At 30.2% G+C, this 16,198-nt stretch overlaps 2 protein-coding genes across 3 annotated transcripts in view; one reads left to right on the forward strand and one right to left on the reverse strand.

Moving 5' to 3' along the window:
• Positions 1 to 16,198, reverse strand: part of LOC135142408 (origin recognition complex subunit 5-like) — a 174,918-nt gene that overhangs the window by 68,142 nt on the left and 90,578 nt on the right. The window lies entirely within an intron of this gene.
• Positions 1 to 16,198, forward strand: part of LOC135142390 (uncharacterized) — a 105,126-nt gene that overhangs the window by 53,686 nt on the left and 35,242 nt on the right. The window lies entirely within an intron of this gene.

Below are 16,198 nucleotides of genomic sequence, written 5' to 3' on the forward strand. Positions count from 1 at the left end.
AAAATCGAAATATTGACAATTAAATGAATCGGAAAATCGAATAATTGAGAAAACCCAATAATTGCAAAAATGGACACATTGCAAGTTTGTAAAATCAAAAATTAAAAACTGAAAAGTATAAAATGAAAACTTTAAAAAGTCGAAAGATTAAAAATCGAAAAGCTGCAAAATCGAATAATTGAGAAATCCAAAAATTGAAAAAATTAAAAATAGGATTAGCAATTGAAAAATCGAAGATTGAAAATTTGAAGAATTGAATAAATGAAAAATTATAAAATCGAAAGATATTGAAAAAATAAAGGAAATGAAAAAAGCGAAAAATTGTGATATAAAATCGACAACATCAAATTAAAAAATCGGGAAAATATCAAATTTGAAAAACTGAGGCAGTGAAAACTTAAAACATCGAAAAATGAAAAACTAGGAAACCGAAAAATCGAAAAAATTAAATATTATAAAACCGAAATATTGAAAATTAAAGAAATCAGAACATCGGATAACAATAATTTAGAAATCCCAAAAATGCTAATTTTGAAAAATTTTAAAACTGGAAAATCGAGGAATTGAAAAAACAAAGATCGAAACGAAAAATTTTAAAATCCAAAGAAACATTGAAAAAATAAAGGAAATGAAAAAACAGCAAATTGTGAACATATGTATCGAGAAAATGAAAATTAAAAAATCGGGAAAATTAAAAATAAAAACAATGAACTTAAAAAATTCGGGAAAAAAAAATTAAAAATCGAAAACCTAAAAATTGAAAAACAAAAAAATCGAAAAATGAGGAAACAAAAAATTTAAAAAAATTCAGATGTGCTTTGCGATTTTAGAATTTTGACGTTTCTATAATTTTTCGATTTTACGATTCGATTCGTTTTTTTTCCAATTTTTTCATTCTCCATTTTTAGCTTTTTAATATTTCAATTTTTCGTTCCTTCGGCTCTTCCATTTGCAATTTTTCGATTTTGCAGTGTTCGATTTTGCAATTTTTCGTTTTTCAGCTTTCGGTTTTTCGACTCTTCAAATCGAAAACTGGAAAAATTGTACAATTGAAAAGTCATAAGTGAAAAAATGAAAATGTATTAAATGGAAACTTTGAAAAATCTAAAATTGGAAGTCAAGAATTTGAAAAATTAAAGAAAAGAAAAATTGAAAAATCCAAAGATTAAAATTTAGAAATTTAAAAATCAAAAAGTGCATAATCGAAAAACCAACTTATGTACTGTAAAATTGAAATGTTGAAAATAAATCGGAAAATCATAACTGGAAATGAAAAAATTGCAAAATTGAAAAATTTGAAAACTGGAGAAACTGAAAAATATAAAATTGAAAAATTGAATAAACGAAAAATTATAAAATCTCAACGTTTTGACTTTATAATTTTTCATTTATTCAATTTCAAAAAAAATCAAATTAAAGGAAATGAAAAAGAAAAAAATGCTAATATAAATCGAGAAAATGAAAATTAAAAAATTGGGAAAATGAATAATAAAAATCAAGAATTTAAAGAAAAATTGAAGAAACGAACAAATGAAAAATCGAAAAATTAAAAATCGAAATATTGAGAATTAAAGAAATTTAAAAATCGGATAATTGGAGATCCAAAAATTGCAAAATTATAATCTTATATTTTGCAATGTTTTGAAAATTAAAAAATCGGGATAAATAAAAGCCAAGAACTTGAAAAACTGAAGAAACGAAAAATTGAACAATCGAAGAGATTTTAAAAATTCGAAACGAATAAATTTTGATTAACGAGTTACCATGATAACGACAACCTTAGAACGTTTGCAAGACTTCAGAGCATTCGATTTTGCAGTTTCAAAGTTAAAAAGCAAAATGTTGTTGAACAATTTTCATTTTTTTTTTTTTTAATCTGGATTCTGAGATTTGACAACAACATTAAAAAAGCCTCACCTAAATTCAAGCGTAATCGATATGAATTATTTTTACTTCTGAATTACAATTGGTTCAATCGAGGAATGTTTAATTTAACGATTTCTTGACGTTTCACGACGTCCAAATACTAAATAAAATGCCTCCGTCCCGTTTCCGTCTGTCTGTTATCCGCAGAATAATTTCTGAAATTACTAAAAAGATTCCTGTAACTTTGAAAACCCGATGACAACAACACGCTGATAACGATATTAATAATTCTTTATAGTTGTTCTAGAACGCTAGTGGTAATTAACATTACATGACGGAAAAAGAAATAACAAATAAAATGAAAGAGTTTCTACGTTTCTTGGAAATTTTAACGTGATGAAAAATAAATTTATCAAAGGTGAGAGAAATTCCTGTGCTGCCCTCGTCCAATTTCTCTTATTAGAAAACACACTGTTACAAAGAACGAACGACTTCATTTCATTATGCATTTCCTTATTTCCCGGCGCATCCACCATTATTAACAAACAAAATAAAATCCCGCAAATGTTGATTTAATTTAAACTTCAATTAGTTAGAATCCAGAAACTGTGTTTATTATGTAGCAAAATGGTGAATCACTCCTCTTATGGTAAATAATTGCCTGACAACTCCACCCCCGGGAGCATGCAAACTCAAATCGTGTTTATACGAATATTGAGTTATCTTCTCATTTTAACGAAAACATTAATTAGTAGTGTTTATACTTAGCCAGATTCATATTTCCTCGGCATGTCGTTTTTCATAAATAAATAACCTCGTTAATATAGTTTCGAGTGAAATCGCGCGATTGATGCTGTGTTTCGGATTAAACTCGCCACGTTAAAACTTTTTTTAAATTGAATATGAAATTTTCAAAGGGATTAATTTACCTGACGAGTGGTTAACTCGCTCATAACTAGTTGGTAAACTGTGTCGCTGTCTATTTCGGGCTCTTGCATGTTTTATTTCATAGAGCTTGCTGGGCTCGGACAAAGAGCAACTTTTAAATATTTATACTATCGACATGAGTCGGGCTTATTTAATGGTTCGAAGGGGCAAGGGCGAGAGGATATAAAACAGATCCTTTAGTATTCTCCTGCTCTGACGCCGACCCTCACTTTAAATTTTAAACAGCACTACACCATACTTGCGGCACATCATTTCGAGCTTTCTTCAATGCAAAGAAAGCGCCGCAGAAAAATAACAAACGTACGTTTTTATTTGCTCTTCCTCTCGCGGCAACTCGCCCGTTTAAAATTTTATTTGTGGATTTCGTTAGTCGAGTGCTTTTTTACTTCCCGGACGACAGAAAACGGAAGTATTGTAACAGGGTCATGTTACTACCGATACGGGGAAATCATATATTGGAAACTGGCGATACTGAAAAGCGCCTCAGCTTTTCAAACCAATAAAAAAGGTAAAAGTTTTTTAAAGTTGCTGAATTCTTTGATATTTTAAGCATTATTTACATTAATCAGTTGCGACTTGCGGTGTTGCCTAGGGCCCCAACCTACGACAGCTTTTATTTCTTTGATTTGTCAATGACGTTACCAACACCAGATTATTTATTCCAAGGAAAATTATACCATTTGGCGTTCCAGAAGCAAAAATACAGCAAGGACAAATTTGTAAACGGAATATTTGTAGATGCCTAAGAGTTCGCTTGATCACATTTTGCCTAATGTATGTTCAAATAAATCAGCTCAAACGGCTTGAAAACATGTGTCATTAAACAATCAGCCATATCAAAAGCGAGGCAAAGGAGCAAACGTTTGTAAACATTTGCAGTTAGTTACGAATTCGGGTGTAGGATCAAGTGTTCATAATTCGACGCAGGCCAAGGGTTATTGACACAACGCAGCATAACGATCTGTTTTTTCCTCTATAAAAGAAAGGGGAAAATTAATAACATTGGACGGAATGTTACGAATCCGTGCTTTTGACTGGTTTGAAAGCACTGAAAAGTCGGAAACCCTTTTCAAACAGAATTATGCAATGCAGAGGTACGTTAGTAAGGTAAATAAACACTGAAGCCTTCTCGGGTCACACATATATGATTCATTGTTTTTGAATCTTTCCACTAGCTAGTGGAGTTTTTATAGTTTAGAGGACTAATTTATGATCATCTAGGGTAAATATTTGTCATACCAGTAGCAGCTGAATGAATCAGCGAAGTGTAAACTACTACATTACCACTACATTAACAATAAAATTCTAGACGTTTGAGGAAGTTCTCTAGCCGAGAAATCCCCCGGAGCCAATAATCCAATTTTTCGACCCAATAATACTAAAATCCAACATCGATGACAAGCGGGAAGTCAGCAGGAAAAGGCGTGGCGTGTCCGGAGCCCACAGCTGTGATTGAGAGAGATGAATGACATCCAAAACTGAAGGAAAATCTCCGTGGGCTATAAATTAAGCCAAATTCTCTCCGGGAGCCCGGAATTTTAGCCAGAACTAATAGGTACTTGAAGTGAATGCTCGAAAATGGCACATAAGGTTCAGGCTGAATTAATCCTTCCCCGGAGCCCAAGAATTGTTGTCATGCGGAATTGGATAATTTGCGTTGTTTAACCGCGAAGCGCTCTCTGCTCTGCTTGTCTCCGCTAAATACAACAAGAATTTTAATAACAATAACTCCTGAGGACGGGAAGTGGCAATTAAGACGTGAGAGGAGCTTCCGGGCGGTTTGCAACTTGGGAATTAAGTCCGGGCGTATTTTTCTGAACTAGTTGGAGGTATTTGTGGCGGCAGTTGAATGCGAAGTTTAAGCAAACGATCCGAGAAGATTTTGAGTGATTTTTTTATTGGCTTTCACAATGGCTGTGAGCATCGGGAACGCATTTGCACAAATATTTGTGAATTATTATTACTATTGTTATTATTATTATTATTTCGCCAGAAATTCCCTCGCCTCTGAAGTGCAACCCAACAAATCTCGCAAAACCATTGGTGTAATAATATTCCTAAAGCCCAAGCAAATTCCAAGGGGAAGCGGTCCGTACAAGTGTGGACCGTATGAAATATATTTAAAATAGATAAGAGAAAAACTGCTTTTCGAAAAATCAAAATATCGAAACATTGTAATATCGAGCAATGGAAAAATCAAAAAAGTTCAAAAATTAAAAATTGAGAAACCGAAGACCCTAAAAAATTTTAAATTGAAAAATAAAAAATGTTAAAAAATCGAAATCCGAAAAGTCTAAATATCGAGCAAACGAAACATCTAAAAATCGGAAAAGTAAAACATCGAAAAATTGAAAAATGTAGAAATTGAAAAGTTCTCAAAATTGAAATATGTATTGAAAAGCTGAGAAATGCAAAGCTTGAAAAATAAAGAAATCTAAAGATCGAATAGTCGAAAGAATAAAAACTGAAAGAGCGAGATGTCATGAAATTTAAAACTGAGAAATCGAGAAATCGAACAATCGAAAAACCAAGAAATCAAAAATCCAAAATTTAAAATATCGAAAAATCGAAAAACTGAAAAAACCAAAACTGGAATGACGAAAAATTGGGAAATCGATAAACTGGAAAAGTTGGAAATTCAAAAAATCGAAAAACCGAGAATTCCAAACATCGTAAAGACCATAAACTGAAACATTGAGAAATTGAAATGTGAAAAGATCGAGAAATCGAAAGGTCAAGAAGGCGAAAAATCGATAAATGGAAAGATTCAAAAATCGAAAAATTAAAATACCTATCGACAAATTGAAAAATCCAAAAACTGAGAAATGCAAAACTTGAAAAATCGAGAAATCTAAAGATAAAAAAATCGAAAAATTGAAAAATTGTATTTTAATTTTAAAAATCAAAAAGATTTAAATTCAAAAAACTGAAATATTGAAAACACGAAAAATTGAAAACTGAGAAATCGAAACATCACAAAATCAAAAAATTGAAATATTCAAAAATTAAAAATTTAAAATTCCAGAAATTAAAAAATCAAAAACCGAGAAATCGAAATTAAAAATTTTAAAAATCGAAAAATCGGAAAACTGAAGAATCGAAAAACTGAAAAATCGGAAAAACTTAAAAAAAAAACAAAACCCAAATGACGAAAAATTGGGAAATTGAAAAACTGGAAAAGTTGGGAAAGTCAAAAAACAGAGATATCCAAAAATCGTAAAAACCAAAAACTGAAACATTGAGTAATTGAAATTTCAAAAGATCGTGAAATCGAGAAATCGAAACGTCAAGAAGGCGAAAAATTGATAAATCGAAACATTCAAAAACCGAAAAATTAATATAACAACAAATTGAAAAATCCAGAAATTGAGAAGTTCCCAAAATTGAAATGTTGAAAAACTGAGAAATGCAAAACTTGAAAAATCGAAAAACCGAGAAACCGAAAATCAAAAGTTTTAAAAATCGAAAAATCCAAAAACTGAAGAATCGAAGAAGTGGAAATTCGGTAAAACTAAAAAAATAAAAAACGGAAATGACGAAAAATTGAGAAATCGGAAAACTGGAAAAGTCGAAAAGTCAAAAAACCGAGAAATCGTGAAATCGGGAAATCGAAATGATAAGAAGTTGAAAAATTGGGAAATTGAAAAATTGAAAAATCGAAATAAGCTAAAATCGAAAAGTTAAAAACTGAAAAATTGTAACATTTAAAATAAAAAAAATATAAATCGAAAAATCAAAAAATTGAGATATCGAAATCTCGAGAAATCGAAAAATCGGGAAATAAAAAATTTTTACAATTGAAAAATTAAAAAACCCAAAAATTGTAAAACCAAGAAATCTAAAAATCGAAAAATCAAGAAATCGAAACATCAAAAATTGGAATATCGCCAAAAATAAAAAAGCCGAAAAGTCACAAAACCCAAAAACCTACGACTCGAAAAATCGAAACTTCGAAAAATTCGAAAAATTAAACGTCGGAAAATTGAAACATCTGAAGATTGAAAAATTGAAAGGTCCAAAAGTGAAAAACTGAAACATTTAATTTAAAAAAATCATCGAAATCGCGAGAAATCGAGAAATCTAAAGATCGAAAAGTTGAAAAATTTTTTAAATCGAAAGGTCCTGATGTCAAGAAATTGAAACATCAAAAAATCGTAAAATCTAAAAATTGAAAAATCGGAAAACAAAATTTTAAATTAAAAAATCCTAAAATTGAAAAATGAGAATTCGAAACATTAAAAAATCAAAAAATTGAAATATTTAAAAATTTCAAATTTGAAAATCCAAAAATTGAACAATCGTGAAGTCCAAAAATTCAAAAAACCGAGATAGTCGAAAATTAAAAATTCTTAAAACTCGGAAAATTGAAGAATCGAAAAACTGGAAAAGCCGAAAAGTAAAAAAAGCGAGAAATCGAAAAATCCTAAAAGCCAAAAACTGAAAGATCGAGTAATTGAAACTTCAAAAGATCTTGAAATCGAGAAATCGAAAAGAGGAGAAGTGCAAAAATTGAAATATTTAAAATTCAAAATTTTAAAAGTCGAAAAATCGGAAAACTAAAGGATCAAAGAAAAACTGAATAATCGGAAAAACTTAAAAAAAACTGAAGTAACGAAAAATTGGGAAATCGAAAAACTGGAAAAGTCGAAGTCAAAAAACTGGGAAACCGAAAAATCGTAAAAACCTACAACTCAAACATCGAGTATTTAAAACTTCAAAAGATCGTGAAATCGAGAAATCGAAAAGGCGAGAAGTCGAAAAATTGAGAAATCGAAATAAGCCAGAATCGAAAAGTTAAAAAATTTAATATATAAAATGTAAAAAAATCTATAAATCGAAAAATCAAAAAATTGAAAAGTCAAAAAATCGAAACATCGAAATCTCGTGAAATCGAGAAATTGAAAAATCGTAAAACGGCAAAATCGAAAAATTTAAAAACCAAAAAATCAAATAATATATTTTTTTAAATTGAAAAATTAAAAAACCAAACATTGTAAAACCAAGAACAAAAAGCGAAAGATCAAGAAATCGAAACCAGAAAAACTGGAAAATCGTAAAAATCGAAAGTCGAAAAGTAAAAAAATCGAAAAATCTAGGCCCCAAAAAATCGAAACATCGAAAAATTCCAAAAATTAGACAGCCAAAAATTGAAACATCTGAAGATTGAAAAATCTAAAAGTCCAAAACTGAAAAACTGAAACATTTAATTAAAAAAAATTGAAAAATTGAAAAGCAAAAACTCCAGAAATTGAATAATCGAAAAATCTGTATTAATCAAGATATTGAAAAATCTTAAATAGAAAAACTGAAAAATAGATTAATTGAAAAACTAAAAAATCTAACACCGAGAAGTCGAATAATCGAAAGGTCGGGAAATCGAAACATCAAAAAGCTGCAAAATTAAAAATTTAAAAATTCGAGAAATTGAAAAATAGAAAGTTCGAACAACTGGAAACTCGAAATTGAAATCGGGAAATTGAAAAATGCAATTTTTAAAAATTAAAAAATTAAAATATCGAAAAATTGAAAAACAGAATTCGAAAACATTAAAAAATCGGAGAATTGAAGAATATAAAAATAAAAATCGAACAATTAAAAAACCGAGAAATCGAGAAGTGGGTAAATAAAAAACCGATTAAATCGATTAATCGAGAAATTCAGAAATCGAAAAATTGAAATTTCAGAAATCGAAAAATTGAATATTGGAACGGCAAAAAAACAAAAGTTGAAAAATCGGAATATTCAACAGTCGAACAATTGAAAAATCGGAAAACTGAAACATCGGAAAATTAAGAAATCGGAAAGTTGAAGAATCGAAAAGGTGAAGAAACGAAAAAATGAAAAATCCTAACACTGAAATATCGAAAAATTTAGTTATCGAAAAACTGAAAATCGAGAAATTGGAAACTCAAAAACTGAGAACTTGAAAAATCGAAAACCTGAAGAATATAAAACTGGAAATCCCAAAACTGAAATGTCGAAAAATTCAGAAATTTAAAGTTGAAAAATCGAAAAATGGAAAAGCCAAAAAATCGAAAATTCCAAAAATTTAGAAATCGAAAAATTCTTGTATCAACAATATTGATTTTTTTTCAAAAATCTCGATGTCTAAGATAAAAATTTAACACGGATTCATAAACCACAAGTTCAGGACTATGCTGCTTTTTAACATTTAAAAACATTATTCCACAAAAATTGTAAGACGAAATCAACAATTATTGGGGAGGCATGAACGCATAAAGTTTACTATGCCTCCGATAACCTTAAAACATTTGTTAAGATTTCAGTGTTCGATTTTGCATTTTTAAGTTAATTGTAGAAATGTTGTTACACAATTTTTATTTTTTCTCCAAAAATCTAAGTTAAAAATTCAACACGGATTCATAAAGCACAGATAGAGGAGTACGTTATTTAAAAGAAAAAACACCAAATTAAACCAAAAATTACCAGGTAACTTCCACCCTATCGTTGTTTAGCCTCCCTTCCACTTGATTCGAAAGAGAAAACGAAGGAGTCATACATGGTATACTAGCATCTGCGTTGAAGAATCTGCTTTAATTTGTTGTAAACTATGTATCTGTTCAGCAGTAAATGTAATCGAACATAATATTTTTAAGTCCGTCCAAAGGCTACAGAAAATAACTTTTTACATGTTTTAATGTCAATTTTTGTAGTCTATTTATCTCAAATGGAATCTAAAACTAAAATCTGACAGTAGTTTTCCGGTTTGCCGAACGCTATTTACATGTTTTCCACCCTGCTAAAAATCTTCAAAATTAAAGAACAAATCAACTCAATTTGATTTGTTGTTGATCGCATTTGCCAAACTGCCTGATTTTTTTATTGAATTTATTTCAAATCTTCGAACCGCGGTGTATTTTTAACCGGCATCACATTCCCCCTCGAGAAACCAGACCGCCTATCCACCTTATTTATGTGCATCAATTTAAAAAAAAAACTCACCTTGAAAAAATAAAAATCACCCTCGAGTTTTATTTTACCCCATTTCCAATACTAATTAACCATTATCGCGGCAACCATTCCCTTCCAAATCCCCCATCTCGTGAAAATTTCATCCAGCTACGGTCCAAATTGAATTTTCTGTACCTTTCAGGTAGGTATTTATCACTCCGGAATGTTGGCAAGAGGGTCCGAATTGCGGCAATGGCCGACCTCAAAGGTTCCGGTGATGTATCGGGCTAAGTAAACGAAATAAAATTCTCGACCAAGTCGCATCAGTTTCCGGAAGCCTCACCTCACCGCCTCTTTGAGCGTTCACTTAGCGTCATGCCGGATCCGAATCCCGTAATGGAAAACGTCACGAATCCAACGCTGTTAACTAACGGCCGCTGCGGCTAAACCCTTGTCAAACAATCTCGCGTAATTGCAGATCGCATTTCATTCGAGTGCTCGTCCGAATAATAACCGACCGCACGAACGGGATTTGAATTACAGATTCGCTACCTTCAAGTATGCAGAAGTTTGCACGTTGTAATGCGAGGGAAGCGAGGCGGCGAATCGCCGGAGTCGAACTTGTATTGATAGAAATTTCCTGGAGTGGTTAAGGCAAAACCTAACCTATCCAAACTATGTCAGAAAAAAACGTAAAACGCTGTTCCTCGTTGTAGATTCAAACTCACGATCGTGGCCGTGGTAGGACCGAAAGAATACTGTAAGCTGAAGAACAAATTTTGGAACGCGTCCGGGAAGAGTCCGACATCAGCACTCGCCGACTTGCAGCTGGAGTTTTACAGTTTGTAGTGCATCAAACATTAAGGACAAGCCCTAGATCCATACCTCGTTCAAAACGCGCAAGCTTGTAGCCCGCTGATTTTCCACGTCGTGTAATTTGCTGCGAATGTTTGTTACAATATCGCTCTAACTAGTCATAATCCGCATACTTAATAGTTGTAGTTTTCGACTGCAGAAACTATATATATAAAAATTCTTTTGCAACTTTATCTCCTCGCAAGAAATAAATTAATTTTCGTTATTGTCGTTTTTATGTTTGTCTTAATTTTATTATCTTATTGTATTTTCAAGAATAAAAAAATTAATGAAGTTTGTATTCCACAAATTAAGTTACAATTTTCAACTTCTTCAAATTTCCTAGAATAATAAAACGCAGTTACATATTAGACTGTAAATTACTCATATTTACTAAGGTTCGGAATATTCACACTTTTCTTTTAAGCCGGAATGAATCATTTCCTAGCCCCACGCAACAAAAATCACCACCAGGCTAAAACTACGGAATTAGCTGACTTAAAGCTGAGATACGCGAATCCCTGAATACGGTTTTCCCATTTCAAATTTGAATAAAATATCTTTCGACGAATTTTTTACAGCAGGAGGGTTTTATATGGATGGAGAATGTAAATATCGCTTGAAAAATGTGTATGTTCACAAATAAAAAATTTAGGAAGGTTAATTCCCCTATGTGTGTCGTTGGTTGAACGATTTAAGAAAAACCATGTGGGTATATGTGTATTTAAAAAAAAAATACAGAAAAGTGGGTAAACCTGCATCTCTTTATTTGACTCTGAACGGCAATAAGAGATTCACACGAAATTAAGAGTATTCAATGTGAAGGTGGGTATACAAATTTTACGAGGGGTGGAGTTTTGCTCGTGAATGTGCGATGGAAAGAAATTATTCAGTAAAAGGAACACCTTACCCAACGTTCCGGAACGTGGAGCGGTAACAAATACAACAAAGATGGACAATTAATCAAAGCATTTTTAAATTTTAAATACCAAACGTAGCATTGTGCGTATTTCTAAAAGTGACTACCAAAATACTGTAAAACTTATCAATTTTGTCTTTAAATGGATCGAATCAAATAGTAATAAATAATATAGTTATGGGGCGACGTTCTTAAAATAAAGTCACGATCCTGCTAATTTTCTTCATGTAATTTCTAATATTCGCACTATATTTATTTAAGAACTTTAAATTACTTGTACTTTTGTTTCACTAAAAACTTGGTTTTCAGTTTCTTCTAGATTTTGGTCTAGGCTTCGTCAACTTCAGAAGTCGTTTTCGTTCGTTGCTAATGTGTTCACAAATTTTTCGATAAGTGGTTGTGGGTAACCACAGAACTAAATATTTCCTTATACTAGTACTTCCCGTTCCTTAACAAATCATATTATGTACCCTGTCATCACCAAATTCTACGAAAAGCATTCTTCTATTTCATCAATAGAGTTAGTCCAAAAATATGAAGGCAAACTAATACATATTTTCTTCAAGTTTCATTTTCTTTTGATTTTTATTTCAAATTGTTGTAAAACTATACAGGATTTCCCAGCGGTTCTGTGACGGAAATTGTTTCACTCTATCTAGTAAAACTCATTTAGAACTCCAATTTTAAATTATTTTCAAATTTATACATTGTTATATGATAAAGGTTACACACGAAAGTAGAATTTTTTAAATGGAAGGACTATATATTTTATGAATTAGTTTCTATATGAAAACAGTAGTTAACGTCATTTAGATAGAATTTCCCTCACCGCTGCAGTACATCAGTTCTTTAAATAAACTATAAAATTAGATTTTTCGAATTTTTTCGCTTCTCAAGCGTATGCTAAGGAAGTATTGTAATCGAGTCCATAGGTTTTCTTATATGTTTTATGGACGTTTCAAGACCCCTAGAGTATGAAAAATAGGTCTTCAGGTATGTACTTATTTTTTTGAGTTTAGATTTGTCGAATTACGATTTTTCGAATATCTAATTCCTTGATTTTTGAATTTCCAATTTTTGATTTGTCCATTTCCCGATATTCGAATTTCCAAATTTTTTACTCCTCAATTTTTCGTTTTTTTAATTTTTTTAATTTTGCAATTTTTTGAATATTCTATTCATGAATTTTTGATTTGCCAATATTTCGAATTTTCAATTTTTTTAATTTCGATTTTAGATTTTTTAATTTGAATCATTGCTTTTGAGTATTTTCGGTTTTTCGATTTTAAAATTTTAGTTTTTTCCAGTTATCGAATATTTTATTCATGGAATTTTCGATTTTTCCATATTTCCATTTTTCTATGTCAAATTTTCCGATTTTCAGTTTTTGCTGATTTGTGATTTTTCGAATATTTGAATCACCGAATTTTAGATTTTGATTTTTCTATATTTCAATTCTTGGATTTTTCAATTTTTCCGCTTTTTGATCTACGACTTTTAGATCTCCGAATTTACATATTTTCAAATTGATCCATCGAGTTTTTCATTTTTCGAAATTCGAATATTCGAATTTTCAATTTGTTTCATTTCGATTTATAGAATTGTCAATTTTTCCATTTTTCAACTTTCCGATTTTTCGAAATCTCGATTTTCGAATTATCCATTCTTCGGTTTTTCGATTTTTCATTATTTCGAATTTTTGGTTTTTCGATTTTAGATTTTTCAATTTGAATCGTTGCTTTTGAGTATTTTCGGTTTTTCGATTTTAAAATTTTAGTTTTTTCCAGTTTTCGAATATTTTATTCATGGAATTTTCGACTTTTTCATATTTCCAATTTTCCAATTTTCAGTTTTTCCGATTTTTAATTTTTCGAATAATTGAATCACCTAATTTTAGATTTTGATTTTTCTATATTTCGATTCTTGGATTTTTCAATTTTTCCGTTTATTGATCTTCGTTTTTCGATTTTTAGGTCTTCGAATTTACGTCTTTTCGAATTGATTCATGGAGTTCTTGATTTTTCAATATTCGAATTTTCAATTTGTTTAATTTCGATTTATAGATTTGTCAATTTTTCCATTTTTCAACTTTCCGATTTTTCGAAATCTCGATTTTCGAATTATCCATTCTTGGGTTTTTCGATTTTTCATTATTTCGAATTTTTGGCTTTTCGATTTTAGATTTTTCAATTTGAATCGTTGCTTTTGAGTATTTTCGGTTTTTCGATTTTAAAATTATAGTTTTTTCCAGTTTTCGAATATTTTATTCATGGAATTTTCGATTTTTCCACACTTCAAATTTTCCAATTTTCAGTTTTTCCGTTTATTGATCTTCGTTTTTCGTTTTTAAATCTTCGAATTTACGTCTTTTCGAATTGATTCATCGAGTTCTTGATTTTTCAATATTCGAATTTTCAATTTGTTTAATTTCGATTAATAGAATTGTCAATTTTTCCATTTTTCGTCTTTCCGATTTTTCGAAATCTCAACTTTCGAATTATCCATTCTTCGGCTTTTCGATTTTTCAATTTGAATCGTTGCTTTTGAGTATTTTCGGTTTTTCGATTTTAAAATTTTAGTTTCTTCCAGTTTTCGAATATTTTATTCATGGAATTTTCGATTTTTCTATATTTCCAATTTTCCAATTTTCAGTTTTTCCGATTTTTAATTTTTCGAATAATTGAATCACCTAATTTTAGATTTTGATTTTTATATATTTCGATTCTTGGATTTTTCAATTTTTCCGTTTATTGATCTTCGTTTTTCGATTTTTAGATTTTCGAATTTACGTCTTTTCGAATTGATTCATCGAGATTTTGGTTTTTCGATATTCGAATTTTCAATTTGTTTCCTTTTCGATTTCTCGATTTTACAATTTCTTAATTCTTCGATTTTTAAAATTTTTGATTTATGACTTTCCGAATCTTCGATTTTTTAATTTTTCCATTCGTCAGTTTTTAGACTTCCACTTTTTTACGTTTCAATCTTTGATTTTTCCATTCTTCAGTTTTTAGCTTTTGCAATCTTTACATTTTTCAGTTTTTACACTTTTCAATTTTTTTTACTTTTTGATTTGTCGAATTTTCAATTCTTGCAATCCACAGTTTTTCGATTACAATTTTTTTTTACTTTTCAATTTTTTGATTTCTCGAGTTTCCCATTTTTCCAATTTTCCATATTTTGATATAAGAATTTTCAATATTTTTACTTTTTGAATTTTCAATTTACGATTTTTTGACTTTTCAGAAGATGTTTCCATTTTTTCGATTTTCGAACTTTCCATATTTTTATTTTCGGTTTTTTCATTTTTCGCTTTTCCGGAAGATTTTTCTATTTCTTCGATTTTTAATTTATTCGATTTTCAGTTTATCCATTTTTCGAGTTTCGACTTTTCGGAGTTGTTTTTTTTTACTTTATAGAGGTGATCACAAAACAAAAATCGCAAAATCAAATTTTATAATTTTTCAAATAAGCGGGATTTATTGGGGTTTAGGGTGAGGAAAGTACTGTATTCCCAAAGTTTTGGGAAAATGGGGTAATTGTTTTATACATTCATTTTTTTAGTTATCCTGTACATGAAAAAAAAAATAATGCAGCGATAAACCACAAACATAGACTCATAATATTTTGCAGCAAAATTTTGAGATGACATCACGTTTTTGGAAAGGATAAACAGATGCAGTTTGATTAACGATTTACCATGCTTACAACAACCTTAAACCGTTTGTAAAATTTCCATTTTACGGTTTCAAAGTTAAATAGCAAAATGTTGTTACACAATTTCGATGTTTGTCCAAAGATCTAGATGTCTAGGATAAAAAAATGAAGGCGGATTCATAAACCACAAATATAAAAGTATGTCAGTTTATAAAATTTAACTAACTTTTACTAACCAAAATTTTGGGATGATGTCATCAAATTGGTTACGTTTTATCATCTACACGAGTTGCTAAAATAAATATAAAATTTCATAACGATGAGTTCATGTAGCTTAGATTCGCCATTTTTAACGATCGAAGATTGCAATTTTTAAAACTTTAGTTAACTTGCTTTAATATACGTATGAAAAATTGAGCAAGATTTAAAATTTATACAAGGTGATTAAATTATATCTAATCATTGTTAAAAAAATGTGTCTAAAGATATGTTCATATATCATTTTACACGGTATAAACTGTTCTAGTTACGAAATACAAAGTTTCTGGTTGCTTCTTTTGATATATATATTTCTTTCAGTGTTCCGAATGCTACAGCTTCCTCATGATTTAAATTTCGACGTATCTTTTTAAGTCTAATTAGTCTTGTTTGACACGTTCCAAGTTTCCATTTTAACCTAATATATAGTTCTTCCACAAATTATATAAGATCAATTTGTAAAATTAGCCCAGCTTAACAAACGTAGGTCCTCCGCTACCGTACTCCAATTGACCTTTCTACTTTTAAAGCCCGCTCCTAATGGATTAAAGTAACGACTCATCTACCAAAACGCGCTCTAATTTGAAACAAATCTTCCCATTTCTTCACTTCCATAAACCCTCCCCGTAATCTCACTAATAAAAAAGCAATCCAATTAAAAAGACAAAAAGACCAAACCGTCCACACACGTAACCCCCGCCCTTATCGCAAAATCAAGCAGCACTTGGCCATTCGCACGCCTGCAAACAACCGATCGCCGCCACCTCAAAAACCCGTATTTGC

The sequence above is a fragment of the Zophobas morio genome, unplaced genomic scaffold (genome assembly GCF_036711695.1).
Source record: "Zophobas morio isolate AGI-343-1 ecotype UQ-CSIRO unplaced genomic scaffold, CSIRO_AGI_Zmor_V1 ptg000004l, whole genome shotgun sequence".
Lineage (NCBI taxonomy): Eukaryota > Metazoa > Arthropoda > Insecta > Coleoptera > Tenebrionidae > Zophobas > Zophobas morio.